We start from the raw sequence: 13401 nt of genomic DNA, 5'->3' as shown, positions 1-13401 counted from the left end.
TAAATAATGAGGGTGGAGCCCTCACAAATGGGATCAGTGCTTTATAAAAGAGCCTCCAGAGAGATCTGCTCCCCTCCTGCCATGTGAGGATACAAGGAGAAGACTGCGACCTGGAAGAGGACCTTTACCAACAAGGCTGGCACCCTGAACTCAGACTTCTAGCCTCCAGAACTCTGAGCAATACATTTCTGTGGTTTATAAGCTACCCAGTCTGTGGTATTTTATTATAGTAGCCCGAATGGACTAAGGCAGTACCCAAGCCACCCTTGGCTATAACCCCACCAGCCTGAGAGCTGAAGAATGAAATGTTGCATTAGTAGGCTCTGGGTTGCCAAGTGTCTTCCAAACCAGAGGCTCTCCTATCCCTACCATGTTGGCTTTGTCTACCTAATAACTCCAACACTAATATGATTAGTAATAACTATAACAAAAATAGGAAACCAGTACTTACTAAAAATTTGTTATCTGATTGGCACCATAGATACAATAGTGAACAAGACATATACTGTTTTGCCCTCAGGAAATTTACAGTCTAGGAGGGCATCAGACAATCAACAAATAACATAAGCATAGCTTATTGTGCTAGAGCGTATTATTTATTCACAATCATTCCTTCCCGCCCTGCCCTTGCCTTGCTTCCTTTTAGGCAGAGCCCTCTTGATCACCCAACTGACTTTGCGCTTGGCCTTGTCACTTGCTTTACCCCATGGGAGGTGAGTGGACACGGCATAGGCATGCCCAAGCAGGCACATCTAGAATAAGAGGCTATGTAGAGCTCCCCTGAGCCCTGCAGAGCTGCAACTGACCTACAGCCCTCATGCGATGCAAGTAAGAAATAAATATTTGTTGTTGCAATTCATTGAGATTTTTGCACTGTTGATGCCACAGCAAAAGTTGACTAATATATTTATGAAATGGGATATGGAGAAATCAGAAAGTGAAGGATAGCTCTTTTGGATAGGGTAGTTAGAGAAGGCCTCTCTGGGGAGGTGACAGGTTTAGGGGTGATGAGAAGGATCCAGCCTCCTGAGGAACATTCCAACATGGTGAACCTCAAGTCAAAGGCATTGAGGTAGGAAAGCTTAGCGTGTCTGAAGGTCTGAAAGAGGGCCAGTGTGTCTGGGAAAAGTAAGCAAGTGGAGAGGGGCACGGGATGAGGGGAGAGGGAGGAAGGGGTCCATTACAGCCCCTCTTAGATCTTTGGCTCAGAGATCACCCTCAGCATCCAAAGCACTCAACTGTGGCTCAATGCCTTTCTTGGCATAACGTTTGTTGGGTCATGGTTGGGGAGGCCACATAATATAATGCCCAAATTGGGACACTTTTGAGAATGAAAGATGGTACCACTAACAATTACCTTAGGACAAAAGATGTAAACAGGGAGGGTCCCAAGCAAGTATGGATGTATGGTCACTCCACGTGTGGTCTTTTTATTTCCCTTCCACAAAAGTATCCTTTATCCTGAGAAAGTAGCTTCTGCCTCAAGTGCCTCATTCACAATCCAATCCCCTTCTGGAATGGAATCTTAAATCAAAGCTCACTGGGAGAGGCCTAACAATTGCTAAATTCTTGTCTCCTGCGATTGGACCCTGATCCTTGTACCCCCTTAGAGGCTTGCTAGGTTCTTGGTATAAACTGACTGCTTATCAGCAAAGGCCAACCTCTGAGAATTACCCGCTGCCTGGAATTACCCTGAGGTCATGATTGACTTTTGCCACACCTCTGGAATAATGCCCACCCAAACCACTCCTGGCGCTTACCCTAGGCTTTAGACCCTCTTCAGACCTCCTCAGAGGTCCTTGCCCAGGCCAGGCTCTGAGCTGGGATCTTACATACTCCACAGCTGCTGGCTGAAGATCTCGTGCCACCAGCTCGAAGGACAGTTTTGGTCCCTTATGGAACAAAGCATGAAGAAAAATCCCTGCTCTCCACTCCTGGGAAAGAACTGAGTCCACACTCTTGGGGCTCAGCTTTTACCTTGAAAACAGGCTATGAATTCTTTGGAAAGTATATGTAGCCAAACCAAGCCGCCACCCCAAAGCTGGAGCAGATGTGAATCCTGGAAAACTTGGGTCTGCCTGCTGTTTTGAGCGGGAAGGTGGGGGGAAGCATTCTGTACCTTGCTTTCTACTTCCACATGCAGAAACTTTAGACTGATAACTTCTAAATCACACCTTTGTTGTGACGATTCACTGTGCTGAAGCTTCTGAAGGCATGGGGTGTAGCCCCGTGCCTGGGCACGCGGGCGTTATACATTCAACCTTTGTTGAACTTGCAATGAGAGGCATGTCTCAGTGCTGCTGCTGGAGGCCACGTCTCCACCCAGGCCTCTGCTCGGCATGTCTCCGAGTCTCAGCCAGCCTGAGGAGGCAGCCAGAGCGGGGTCTCCTCACCCCTCCCCAGTGTAGCCCATTCCTCAACCAAGCAAGACTCCAGATCGAAAGGTTTGCACTCTGGTCCTCAGTACCTCTTCTCAGTGGATGAGCAGATAACTCCAAACCCAGAGGATTCTGACAAAACGCCTCCTTTGTGGGAATGAATGCTTGGCTGCTAAGACTCCGTGTGTCATCTTCTCTGGGAAGACCGACTTAGGAAAGGAGATGTATTCTGTCAGCTGCACGGAGGTGCCTGGAGCTGAACAGCTTGACACTTGAGTGTTGGCTATTCTGTCAGACTTGAGTTCTGTCTGGAATTCTGAGGAGCTGTGCCCTGTGGGGTGAGTAATGGGTGCCCTGATGACCGGTCTTTCCATGTGCCAAGCAAAGGCTTCTTAAAAGCGCTTCTCACTGCTGTGAGGTCCTACAGCTGCCTGGGCCCAGCCCCCAGGATCTCTGAGTGATACTCATGGGGACTCTCCTTGCCACAGGGCAGACCTCAGTGGGCCTCTGTGCCCTCGGCTGGGGTTAGCTTCAACTGTTCTTAATTAACTTCATCAGCCAGACACAGGTATTAGCTGGCGAGAAAAGTATGCGGGCATGATGTAGCCCAAGAACCCAAGACTTCCTATTAGCCAGGGGAATTCAAGAAAGGGTGTAGACTACGTTCCCAAAAGCTAAGAAGGTGCTTCTGGGACCCCTCGGAGAGCCCCACCATCTCCTCTGAGGCTGTCTCAGCAGAGCCTCTTCACTCAGGCATTCTAGTGCTATCCATGGTCCTGGCCACCCTAAGCCCAGTCATGACCGCAGACCACCAGCCACTGCAGACAGGACAAGAACACTTAGTGGCTGTTCCCCTGGATCGTAAGGGAGTATGTTTGGATTTCCTTCCAGGGGAATCCACGATGATCCAGGGGAGTTTACAGTTAGCCTGAGAGAGCTACCTTCAAGACCAGGAGCTTGACCTGACTCCCTGAGCAAGATGGGAGTTAACCAGGTAGCCGAGGGGAGCAGTCCTGTACTCAGCCCATCTCCTGAGACCCCCCAGATTGCCTTTGTACATAGGACTGGAGGAAGGGTCTTTGTTCCCCCAAGAGAGGTAGCCCAAGGCTCTCCTTGAAAGCCAACCCCTAGAAAAAGGCGAGCAGTGCCTTCCCCGGGAACCACAGAGCCTGAGGACACCCACAACACCCAGTACTGATGGGGATATACTTCTGGCCACGTGAGATGACAGGTTCGTCCAGAGGCTCACAGGACGGGGGAGGGTACTGCGAGAGCTTTGAGCCCCAGCCCCGGAGCCAGCAGCTGTGAAAACAGACCCTGACTAGAGAGGCTGTGTCTCCCCCATAGCTCTCTTAGCAGACATCACAGAGCACCATGGAGAAGGCACGGTCTGTGCTGCTGCATGGGGAATGCACTTGGCATACACATAACTCTGAAAATTTTATAAAGGGAAAAGAACCTGTTTGCTCTGATTCCAAAGCTGAAAGCTGAAGTGAGAATGGTAGGTATGCCCATTCCCCAGCGGCCCTCAAGCAGAGGTCACAGCCCAGGGTAAGACCCCTAAAGCTTGGTCAGTCTTTCCAGCCCCCAGGCCACCCAGGTGGCTGTGGTCCCCAGATACCTTGGACCAGGACTCCTAGCTACAGGAATATGGCCTTCGGACTGTTTTTGCGGTTTGGTTCTGGATATATCCCTGGGTTGGACTGGGCTGAAATTTTGCCCATGATCCTCCAAGAAATCTTCTGAGAATCTTCCAACTGGAATAAATTTTTCTTCCTTACCTACTAGTAGCACTCTGTGGCCACATCTATAAATTGCAGTAATTCAAAGATTGCTTCATAATAAAAGTATGTGCTTGTCACACTCACTAGACCATGAGCTCTTGGCAGACAAGAACCATGTTAAAATTATGCCCATCCCTTTCCCAGTTCCCTTTTCCGACTGTCGGGTGTATAGCAGCCCCTCCCCTCCACATTTTGCTGCATTCAGAGAAATGAAAGGCAGGCAATCGCAACATCGAGTTGTAATGTCACAGTACTGAGCTTTGCATCCCATGCCTCACTAGGATATCAATACTGAGGTCAACATTCCTTGGACCCCAGAAGGTCACCACCATCGTAACCACCCGAGTTATGGCAGCCTCAGCCTGGCCAGCCTCATAGCAACAACATATGACCACAACATATATGACCATGTACATCCTAGCCCCATGCCTGAAGAGGCTGCCATCTTGTCAGGGGACCAAGCCCCCCAGGAATGATCCCAAACACCCCTGCAAGCCACGGGCACACAGTAGGTACTCCCTATTAGTGGGGTTCACTAATCTGATCTAGATCACTTAGGAAGGCTTTAGAACAATCATTCCTGGGCCCCAGCCCAGACCTGCTGCATCAGAATTTCTGGGGATGAGACCACGATTCTGTATTTTAAAAAGCCTATGAGTGATTCTCACGATTAGCTGGGTTGGGTCTATTTTGTATTGGGCAGGGCCATCAAAGATACCTCCTTCCCCCATAATGTATCAATTTAAAAATAAAGGTAACAAGAGCTGTTTGTGACCCACACTGGCGTGGTAGGAAAAGCGTTGACTCTGCTTCCTTGGATGTGCTGGTAGCCTCCTTTGTGAGCCATCCCTTCACATCCAGTCTTTGCCTGATGAGACCCTACCCAGGTACACTGAACACTTTTATTCCACAGACTCACTTCTTACAGCCAGATCCTGAGCCCAGCCCAGCCACGCCTGACAGTCATGGGGAAGTCCCGTCCCCTCAAACCAGTGGGCTGAGATGTGAGTCTGGTTTCATACAGTCAGCATTTGGTGGGCTTGCGAGGGGCCCAGCACACCCACAGGCCCACAGAGTTTCAGGAGCCTCCCCACCTGCCACCCCTGCCCACCACGTGTGCCCCAGCTCAGGGACTGGGCTTCTGTTCTGGTTCCTGGTTTCCTCTCCAGTCCCTGCTGTGAGTAAAGCTCTTAATGAAACTGCAGCCTCTTGCTGGGGCTGGGATACCCTACACAGGTAGACCCTGTTCCCCTGGGTGAGGACCTGATTCAACCCAGAAGCCACCTTCACCCATCAAGTATCTGCCTATTTAAGAATAAGGGTAACAAGCGATGTAGGACCCACACTGGCCTGGTAGGACAAGTGTTGACTCTACTTCCTTGGATATTCTGATTGGAAGTGCTGGCAGGCCCCTTTGTGAGCCATCCCTTCATTCAGGGTTAGTTCTCCGAGCCTCGGCCTCCCTCGACTCTGGGTTACCTTTCCCAGGCCGCCCCTGTGGTCCTGGTAGGCTTCGCAGCCATGACTGCAGTGCCCATTCCCCACTGCAGGAGCAGATAGAGATGCTTCCCAGCTCGTGCCATCATCAGGACTTTCTGCTCAAGGAACTGACCCCTTTGGATTACTGGGGTCCTTCTACAGAGCAGGCGCCCCCAGCTCTGCTCATCACTAGCACAGTGAGACCACACGTCTTCAGGGTCCAGGTGCTGGGGGCCTGGGTAACAGAGGAAGGGGGCCCAGAACTACACACGCTGGCTTTCAATTTCCAGGAATGGACCTGAAATTGACAAACTTGGACCAAAGCAATCCCCAGGTTCCCTGCTTCTCTCCCGGGGCCACGTGTGTGTTCATGGGACCTTTAAGGCAGCCCAGAGAAATGAGGAGAACATTACATCAGCGGAGGAAGTTCACACCGCGCTTGTGATCACAGCCCCTGCCCCAATCACAAGCAGTTCCCAGGAATATTATCCCTCACACCGAGGCTGACGTCTTCAAACCTCAGCGGATCCCAGTTCTGGCTCTGAACATTTGAAAGAGGCAATTTCCAAGGACTCTAGCTATTGTGATCATATTTTCTGGGATAAAGGAAAGGATGCTTGAAATTGCACTTGTCCTGGAAAATCTGTGATTATATATTTAGGGGGAACGCCAGGATTCAGCCACAGAGAGGAGGGAAAACGGGACGTGCTTCAGGTGTGCACAGGGCATTGCGGTTGAGGTGGGAGGGGAGTGAAAAAGCACCTGCCTGTTTAAAAATACAGCTAGCAAGCGACATATGTGACCTATGTGAAGAAAACCACAAAGCTGTTATATTTAGAAAAATGAAAGTAGATGAACAAAGAGAGTGACACACCATGTTTCTAGATGGGAAGGCTGTGTAGTATAAAAATGCCTATTTTCCTCAAGTTAATTTATAGTTTAATAGGAGCACACATATAAAATCCCAACAGGATTTTTTTTTCCTATGACAAAATGATTCTAAAATTAATCTTGAAGAGCAAACAGATGAAAATAACAATGAATATTCCGAAAGAGAAAATAATTAAGGGAGGAAGGAGTAGTTTCCAGCTCTGCCAGATATTAGAACATATTATAAAACAACAATTAAAATTATTCAACACCGGTGCTAAGATAGAAATTAGCAGCAGAACAAAGTGGTGAGTCAAGAAATAGACTTAACTACATTTGAGGATTCAGAATGTGATAGAACAATTCATTTCCCTCAAATCAAAAGGAAAATGAATTACTTAATAAATCGTGTTGGAAAACTGTGTAATAGTTTGGACAATATCATGCATTCATCTAAATAAACTCCAGATGGATTAACAAATTATATTTAAAAAAAAATCAAATTACTGACAAATAACTAAAAATACAACAAGCTGTTTCTTAGACCTGTGGCAGAATGATAACTTTGTCAGCTTTGAAAAGAAATCACAAATATCAAGAGATTTGTCTATATAAAAATGTAAAAGAACTGTACAATGTAAAATAGCAAAACAAAAAGAAAGAAAAAAGAAAGCTAGAGATTGGGAAGATATGTGTATCAAATAGAAAGATCCTTCAAATTGGAAAGGAAAATACCAACACGATACTCTCGCAGCCACACGTCAGGACAGACAGTTGTTACACGGGGGTTACAAATAGCAAATGCCCCATGTCCTTGCTGGGCAGGACTGGACCCAGGCCAGCTGGAGAAAGGCCAGGACTGGAGTCTCTGTCCAGGGTCCTGTAATGGAAATCCTGACACCACTTGCATACCTCTTGCTCCAACAGGGGCATGCTTCCAGCCATGGGCACCAACCAGTCTCTCCAGACCCTACTCCCATGGACCCCACCTCTCTTCTTTCACTCACCCACGTTCGGCAGCAGCCAACCCCTTTAGGGACCACTGCAAATCAAGTATGCAGACTGTGCATGTGTGTGTGCACATGTGTGTGTAGGTGTGTGTATGTGTGTCAGTGTATCCAATGAACATCCTCCTTTTGCAGAGGTCCAGACCCCCTGGCTTTTCTCAGAACCCAGTACTGCCACTAGGGTAGCTCCCTTCCCAGCAGGGCTTCAAATCTGTCCTCCCCTCTTTGAGCCCCAACTATTCTAATAGCGATGACCTAAGTCTATGCTCTAAGAGCAAAGGGGCTGTTGCTTCCCTGTTCCACACCCACTACGATGCCTGCCCCATCGCTGGCCCCCAATGGATATGTGTTAAATAAAAGAATGAATCTTCATGGGGCAGGTTCTAAATGCATCTGATTCACCAGTGCTTTCTAGTTGAAAAGCTAAATTTTGAACCACAAGAGCCCACTTTAATTTACATAATTATCTCTATCTTCATGTTAGACCGAGCTCTTTGAAGTCAAGGGCTGTGCTCAATTCGTCTCTACATTCGCAGCACTTATCATAACATTTGGCACTTTGCGCAAGTTGACGAGGGTGTGCTGGAGGGATGTATTCAACTTATACCTATTAAACTAGCAATTTTTAAAAGGCCGCACAAATACTTGAGGTTTGGCGATGCTGGTAGAGGTTACAAGAGATATATGTGACCTATATGAAGAAAACCACAAAGTTGTTATATTTAGAAAAGGGGAAGTAGATGAACACAAGAGAAATCTATGCCATATTTCTGGATGGGAAGGACATGTATTATACGAATCTTATTTTTAACCTTAAAGCTTTTGCTGTTGACATTATGACCTGGCACAACATTTTTGGGGAGCAACCTAGGAGTATACATCAAGAGGTATTTTTAAATGTTCCTACTCTGGCCCAACAACGTCATTCCTGGAAACTTATCTTAAGAAAATAATTCAAGAGAAGAAAAATAAAAAAGGCCATACACTTGAGGATGTTCATTATAGCCTTGTATAAAAATAATTGAACATAATTGGTAGCCTAAGTTATGGTCCACTCACCAGACATAATATTCCATAGGTATGAAGAATGATAACTACAAAAGACATGTAGTAGCATGGCAAGATATGCAATATAATGTGAACTTGAAGAGACAGAATGTGAGACGGTATATTCACTTTGATTAAAACCATACGAAATATGTGTGTACATGCATAAGGATCAAAAAGGAATGGCCAAATTTGAAAATGATTAAGGAAATGAATTAAGAGTATCTTATTCATTTAAACTTTTAAAATACTAGAATATACCAAAAGCCTGTGTTGAGTAGTGGCCCTTAATCCCCAGATACTTATTGAAGGAGTTACAGCACATTATATAGAACATGGCACTAAGAGATCACCACTTCGAGCTGAGCAGGATCGATCATCCCCAGAGGCCCTCCAGTTTAGAATTTTACCAGAAAAAGCCATACCCTCTTATGCAGCTGACTCTGTACATAGCAGGTGCTCAATAAATCAAAATGGATGGATAAATGGATGGGTAGAAGGAATGAGAAAAAGTAAGGATGAGGAAATGCCTTTGACACCAGTATATTGCATATTGGTGTGCAAATACTGATGTAGTCCCAACAAGGGTCATGGATCTAGCCTTCATGAATTTGTTTCACACTTGTCAATCTCTGTTACTTCATGGGGGTAACACAGACAACAGTTTGTTTCTGTAGTCTGGACGAATTTTGTTGTTCTAAGACTTCCCTGTTTCTCCTGCTGCAGATGACCCCTTGGATTCTGGATGTCTGGTGCAATAGAGAGAGTACAGGATCTGGAGTAGGAGCCTGCTCTGTCAATTAATAGTTCAAATTCCAGCCCATCATTTAATGGTTCTATAACCTCTGAGCCTATGTACCTTGTCTCCTTGAGCTTTGTTTTCATCTGTAAAAATGAGAGAATAAATATTCCATAACGTTGTAGGGAAGATGCCTATCTTCCCAATGACATAAAACATGTAATAAATGCTGGCATCTTCCCTTACCCCATACTTCCTCACTATCACTATTCTATAGATTTTAATCACGATCTAACATAAAATGCAAATATACAGATTTCATTGTGTTTAGAAGTTGACAAGACTAGGTTATCCTAGACTGGTGGTTCTCCATCCTGGGTGGCTTTTTCCCCCAGAGGATGTATGGCAACGTCTGGAGACATTTTTGGTTGTCACAACTGGCAGCGGGAGGTGGGTATGTGTGCTACTGGCTTCTAGAGGGTAGAGAACAAGGCTGCTGCTAAAACATCCTGCAATGCACAAGACTGCCCCCGACAAAAAAGAATCATCTGGCCCCAAATGTCAGTAGTGCTGAGGTTGAGGATCCTGATGACCCTAGGACTCAATCCATTTCTCTGTCCAGCAACCTGTGTGTGTGTGTGTGTGTGTGTGTGTGTGTCCAGAGCGTAGGGATGGTTAGGGGGAGGAACACAGGGAGCAAGAGACAGGAGTGTGCTAGGAGAGGACCATTTCCCGTAGCATCCCTGTGTGAAGCACCCTCCTTTACCTCCCAACCTTTCAAGGCCCAGCTCCAGCCCTGTATCATCTGTGACATTTTCTTTGAGCCCCAGAGGACCCACTTCTCCCTCCCTTGGTCTCTCAAGGTTCGGCTGCTGATTTGTAACTCGCACTGTATACATCTCAGTATATTCCCATTTCACACCTATGCGATATACATTAGGAACTGAGCAATTAGGATTCACACCTTCTCGTGGTGGTTTACAAAATGGCGAAGGGAAGCTGGCATTTGTGCAGTCTTGGCGTTTCTCTGGTGAAGGCTGTTTTGAAACTTCTTCTGCAAGTGGCTGTTAATGGACTGATAATTGGTTTCCTGGCTTCCTTATGAAGTGTGAAGTATTCTGCTAGCCTGTCAACAAAGCATCAAGTGTTGTGCAAACCACCATCAGAGTTATTTGTATCTTCCTTCCCTTGTATCTCTTGTTGTGGAGGAATAAGTGGACAGGCTCTCGATGTCCCTGTGAGGAAGGTGAAGAGTATGTGTAACCTGCGGGGAGCTTTCTCACCAGGACCCCAGGTTGAGCATGTTCCCCAGGCAGAGCCCGAAGAGCTCTGACTCCAAAGCCTGGCGCTTGGCACGGGGTAGACATGCAGTAAATACTGTTGAATGGATGGAAAGTGGCACTGGTGCCACCTTATTTGGAGCAGTGATCCCTGGAGATGTGAATTAGCCAAGGAAGAAGAGAGAGTAAGAGGAGAGAAGCTGGCTCCTGCAATGCACAAGACTGGATGTCTTTCAAAATGCTTTTCACTGCAAGAAACATCATCTTCTTTAAAACCGAGTGAAAAAAAGACCATCTATTGAGCATCTACTGCTGTGAGGGCAGCTCGAAAGCCAACGAAATGATTCTGAAGTCCCTGCTTGCTACAGAAAATGTTTTGGAACATGAAGGCAACAGTGTACTTGTGTAGTCTCGGCAGGCAATTCCCGAGTAAGGAACTGTTTTGAAGAAAATGTTTCAAGAGAAGAACAATGCACTGCTGTGCACTTTTTGGACAACTGTTCCAAGAAATTTGAGCCATCAAAACATCCCCCCCATCCTCTTCTAAACCCTCAGAAGGAAAGAACAGTACTGTTTGCTAAATATTGTGTTAATATTTATTGTGACTAATGTGTGCTAAAATTTAGGGCACTTAAGCTAACGTTTGCTAGAGGTGCTTTTCTATGTACATTTATGACCACATTATAAAACACAGAGGCTGACTGTACTATTTTATATTTTTATAACTGCTTACAGATGTTGTCCCTTTTCTGCACATCACACACTATGATATATTTGATCTGGGATCAGAAGCAGATCGCCAAATTTTAACTTTATCCCTTGAAGCATGAGCTGCTCTGTAAATGACCCAGTTTAGAAAGTGGTTTCCAAGTATTCACTATGGAAAATGTGAGGACTATCCATGTCATAGTTGTCTTTTTCTGTAAATACGATCATAGAGGCTTAGAATTTGGGGAGTGCCACCCCATCGGATAGATTAGTAAACCAAACTCCAGAGAGAAGTTGCCCTGGCCATAGTCACAAAACTGAGCCGGGACTAAGACACAGGTCTCCCAGATGTTGAATCCAAAGTTCTCTCAGAGCGCCTGGATTTTCTTAGTACCATCTTTCACCACCTGAGGGCAAAGCCCAGGACCTAGGGATGCATCAGCTTAGGGGCTGGGTACTCAGTAGAGAGCTGACAGATGGCACTCACTCGTGACCTTGCTTGTGGTGCAAAGGCCTGGGGCCAGCTGGCTCTCCCTGGCCTCCTCCACTGAAGCCAGCACCCCTGAGACTCAAGCTGTGTCTCTTACACCCAAATGAGCAGAAAAGCCCAAGTAATGGGAGTACCTTGGGGATACCATCCCCCATCTCCCAGAATCATCCAGAAGAAGAAATGCCATCCTAGCCCCCCAGAGTGCCTGCTTCACGGTTCTCATCAGTAAGCCTGGGGCTCCTCTTCCTTATTTTAAACCACAGAGAGCACCGCCCCGTATCTTCCAGGACTGCTCTGCCCTCATCTCCTCTCAGGTGATTGTAAGCAGTGCCCAGCATCCTGTCAGCCTTCCTCCTGGAAACGAGGGGCCTGCTGAGCAGCACTTACAGAAGGTTCTAGAAAGATTTCCTGAAACTACTTATAAGAGCCAAAGGGTCAAGTAAATTCCTGGAGGGCTTGAGTGACAGACCCCCCACACCCCCAGTAGCGTTCCGCTCCCCGCATCTCTCAGCTTGTGGGGCAGAGAACTTCATCCTGGTTCCAAGTGGCTGGCTGGCTCTGCTACACACTTCCCTCCTGCCAGCTCTCTGCCCCAGAGGCCTGACCCTTTCCTGTTCTCCCTGCCTTGTTTCACCTAGATGGATTTCAGAGATGGAACACCCACACTACCTGGGACTCCCACAGACTGGACCTTTGCCTTCTGAGGCCCTGCCTCCGAAGCACCCTGTAGAACTCCATTCCACCCACCCACTCTGCCCTGGGCTCATTTCTAGACTGTCAGGCCCTTTGTTCCTGCCTGCCTGGAGCTTCCCCCTGTTAACCTCCCTTGCCCCTCTGGTCCCCTTGGCTTTCAGGGTACACATATCTAACCACCTTGGGCCAGAGATGGGCAGCCAATTTCATGCAATTTTATTTTTTTCAATAAGGGTGGTTTGCTTAATGTGTATCTAAGAACGATTTGATCTTTAAACCTCTGCAAGAATTTTTACATAAGCTCACAAGTCATCAAAAATGCTTTGTCAACTACACAAAGTGATTTTTTTGTTTGAAAAGTAGAATTACCGTGGTATGACCCAACTCACCAACTCACATGCCAAACTCTCTGTCATCACAGATACTCCCTTATAGTCTCCCATGTCATTCCTCTCCCCGGCCCCAAGGGGCAACCACTCTCTATGAGGCAGCACTCCAAGGCCCTGAGAAGCCCACTGAGATGGCAAGAAAGATCAGAGGGTCAGTCTGTCTGCCCTTCCCTGAGGGAAGCAGATTGTAAGAGACGGAGAGGGGCAGTGGCAAGGGCTGGGAGAAGAAGAGGTGACAGCCCCGAGAGGTAGAACCTTTGATTTCTCAACAAAGACCAAGCTTGCTCCTCTATACACAGTCCCCTTACACTTGCCAATTTCCCTGGGAGCCAGGACTTAAAGTATTCTTTGCGCCGGAAAGTGAGGTCAGACCGTCCCAGAGAAAGGAAGAAAGGATTCCTTGTTATCTCCGGAGGACAGAGCACTCAACTCCAACCCTTCCTCTGAAAGATCAACAATTCAAAGACAGCTTGATCCCCATCCCTCCCTAAATCCAATGCAAGAGGAAGCATCTGATGAAACTTTGTATATATCCCC

General features: G+C 47.0%; 1 protein-coding gene across 6 annotated transcripts in view; it reads right to left on the bottom strand.

Moving 5' to 3' along the window:
* Nucleotides 1-13401, bottom strand: part of CSMD2 (CUB and Sushi multiple domains 2) — a 661810-nt gene that overhangs the window by 267718 nt on the left and 380691 nt on the right. The window lies entirely within an intron of this gene.

This window comes from Eubalaena glacialis, chromosome 3, assembly GCF_028564815.1.
Source record: "Eubalaena glacialis isolate mEubGla1 chromosome 3, mEubGla1.1.hap2.+ XY, whole genome shotgun sequence".
Lineage (NCBI taxonomy): Eukaryota > Metazoa > Chordata > Mammalia > Artiodactyla > Balaenidae > Eubalaena > Eubalaena glacialis.
The sequence above is the reverse complement of the archived record's forward strand: the minus strand, read 5'-3'. Positions and strand labels throughout refer to the sequence as shown.